This window comes from Triticum dicoccoides, chromosome 5B, assembly GCF_002162155.2.
Source record: "Triticum dicoccoides isolate Atlit2015 ecotype Zavitan chromosome 5B, WEW_v2.0, whole genome shotgun sequence".
Taxonomy (NCBI): Eukaryota; Viridiplantae; Streptophyta; class Magnoliopsida; order Poales; family Poaceae; genus Triticum; species Triticum dicoccoides.
This window is the reverse complement of record NC_041389.1, coordinates 177,456,229-177,459,858: the sequence shown is the minus strand read 5'-3', so window position 1 is coordinate 177,459,858 and position 3,630 is coordinate 177,456,229.

Below are 3,630 nucleotides of genomic sequence, written 5' to 3'. Positions count from 1 at the left end.
GCTCCTGTTCGTCCTGAAGAACAAGAGACAGCGAGATGAGGTGGAGAAGAGGGTAAACAGAGGGAAAAGGAAGGAGAGGGCGACGGTGGTCCTGCTCGCGGACGAGCTCCGGCGAGGTAAGGTTGTCGGTGGTGGTGGCGCGAGGGGACGAGGCCGAGTGCTCCTTCTCGGGCCCCGAGCAGCTACACGATCCATTTGGGATCGAGGGAAGAAGTGGCTTGCGCTGGTGGGGATCGAGCAAAGGAGGCATGGATAGGACGGCGAGGCTGGGTGCTGCTCTGTTGGTGGATGGCTGAAGGCGAGGTGGATGCGAGTTGTGGTTGGTCGGCGGCGCAAAACGAGGGTCTTAGTCGGAGAGAATTCGGATCGGGAGGAGATCCCGAGGTGGGAGGTGGAGTGTGGCGGCGGCGATTGGATAGGGGAGGAATGGATGGATTGGACAGCAAGGGTATAGGGTTAGACTATATATATATATATATATATATATAATAAAGAGAGGAGTTTGGATCACCCGATCGAAATCCGACGGACGAGAAAAACAGGCTAGGGAAGCTCAAATAAGAAAATGGTGATGTTTTATAGATGTTTGGGGATGATCTGAACCCATCGGTAATGAAAGCCTGGGTCGGGTTCGGGGAAGTTTTCGGACGCACGAAAGAGGGGGTCGGTGGTTGTAGGGAGGTTAGGTGGTTTGACAAGAGGCAAACAAAAACACGGTTGGTCTTGAAAGGGATAACAAAGGCAAGGGGGGGGGGGCGTGGCAACTACGAACGGATGCAAGCTTTATGAAAACATGCAAATGCAATGCGCATGATGCTATGAGATGAAATGCAAGACATGAACAAAATGCAAAACAAAAGACAAAAACCCAACCACGAAGGGAAATATCATATCGCATCTCTGGAGAAGGCAAGAGTTGGAGTTACGAATATGGAAAGTTGTATCCGGGGCGTTACAACACTCCACCACTACGAGAGGATCTCGTCCCGAGATCTAGGATGGCACCGGAGAGAAACGGAAGAGGAAGAGAAGAGGTAAAACTAAGTTGCTTCTTCGACAAACGAGTGAAACCACGAACCTTGAGAGGTTGAGCGATTTAAAAGAAAGAGTACAACAGAGATGAACGAGATTGCAACCAATTTGTTAGAAAAGAGGAACAAGGAGTATTACGAGAACTTGAAGGTTGAAAGACATGGAAATAAGAGCTTCACGAACGAAAAGAATATGACCACCTCGGTATAATGAGATAGCCAAGGAACAAGAATGTCAGAATTTGGACAGCACTCCGGTAGAAACAAGAAGAAAACTTGATGAGATGAAAAGATATTGAAGAGATGATACAACACTCCGGTTAAATGGATAAGTAAGAAAATAACATGATCTTGACAAAACAAGGTGATGGGTGAAGAGAGCAACATCACAATGCCTTGGGAAGAAATAATAGAAGATAGATCATTGGAATAATAGAATGGAGAAGAAAATGCCAACTTCTGCCCCAAATGAGCTTGGAAAGCACCCTTCCAAGAAGGTTATAATGGAGTTGTTGGAAAACCAACAACGAAAAGAATAAGCTTGTAGTGGGCTTATGGAAACATCTGAACACTTGAGATGAAATTCTTCCACTAACGAAAAACAATTGCTTGTTTGAGATCGAAGAAGAGATGAAAAACTTCTTTCGCCGAGAGGATAGAGAGATAACTTGGATCATTGATAAGCACCACAATAGCAACATTCCTTAGGGAAGGCTTTAGGTGAAACATGACACAAGATGACTCCAACGAAGAGATTGGTGGATTTAAAATATCTCATTCTTGACAACATGTGAATCATGAAACACGAACTCAAATTGTCAAGAATGACATAACACCACCTCAAATGATAAGGTAGAACAAATTGCACTTCGAAATGCAAGAATAAGAATAGTTGATCTCCTCAAACCAAAACATGTGTTGAGCACCCTGTTTAATTTGAGTATAGCCTGGCGGATCATAACTCCAAGAAAAATCTTGAAGAACAATTGAAGAATGGAAAGAATCCTTGACGAACCATCATGTAGAGCCTCCATGAAGAACTCCAGTAATAAAAGGATGATAAAAAAAAGGAAGTTGAAAACACAAGGTGAAGCCTTGCAATGATTTAGATGGAGCTTCGCGACTATGTAACCAAGAAAACTTGGAACTCCGAAAAAAGGAAAAGATGAAACACTAGAACCGTGAATTACTTCATCATGAACAATCTCCAGAAGAAAAGAATTGAATCACCTCGAGGAAATAAGAATAAGATTTATTATATGCTTATCCTTCATCAAACTAAATTGATGACAAGCAATGGATTTGGCATACTACTTATTCCCGTAGAAAGGATTAAGAGAGATATAGCGCAAATTCGAGAAGGTATTGATGGAACCACCGGTAGGATTGGAAAGATCGAATGAATTGATATGATAACCAAGGAAGAGAACTCTTGAACGAACCACCGTAAGAATTAAAAATGAAAGTAGCAAAGGCACAAATCACCGGGAAGAATGGGAAAACGAATGAAGATACTTGAGGGGATTAGATGCAACAGAAGGAAGAGATCATGAACTGATTAGAGGGTATTTGAACGATGCATCGGAAGAATTCGAGAACGAGAGTTGAAAGCTGGGACTGAATAATTCTGAGATGATGGGGTACGGAGAATCAATCTGAAAGGACTCTTGAATTGCTCCGGATGGGTGAAAAGAATTTCTCACGATCGAAACAAATATGGGGACGGCATGAAGCTAGAACCATGAATCTTCAAGAGAGTGGACACAGATTTAGAGGAAACACTTCTTCGGTCTTCACATGTTAAGAATGATGACGAGAACCACCAAAACTGTTGAGGCACTTCGGATCAAAGAAGAATAGAAATGATGAAGCAACGATCAAAATATTTTGAAAACGATCTTGGAGAAGGGATATGACTGATGAAAATTCATTCTTACGTCAAACTTCGAAAGACTTTGGAAATCGCTCCGGATAAATTAGAAGAGTCAGGTAAGATCCTGGGAAAAGACCTGTGGGTTAGGGCCCACTCAAAAGAAAACACTGTTGAACAATTTTGAAGAGAGGTTGCACCGGTTAAATTAAATGACTTGAATGAGATAACAACCTCGAAATATCTTGAATGGATTGAGAATGGAAACACAAGTCTTGTGAAATATCTTCAGCACTCCGAGACAAATGAATAGGAAGAAATGAATGATCAAGAGGTGCATCGGCATGAGAAAGCATTAGAAACGAGGAAAGGAATATGATGAATAACGAAAGTTTGAATTGGATCCATCGGAGAAGAAACAACAATGGAGGATGATGAACTTGAACTGTCGAGCATCTTCATGGGAAATCACCGGATAAGAACATTGATTGAAAAGAATGAAGAGACTTCCAACAAATAAAAGGATACATAATTAAGAAATCTGAGTCCTTGAAGAAAAAGGGTGGGAGGGCAGGAAAACAAAGGCAACTTGGGGACGGATGAAACGGATACCGTTGAGAAAACTTAGAATTGATCTTGCGGATGGGGAGAATGATGGGATCATCTCGAAGTGAAGCGCACCGGTTGGAAAAGAATTAACATGACAACCTCAATGATCAAAAAGGATTA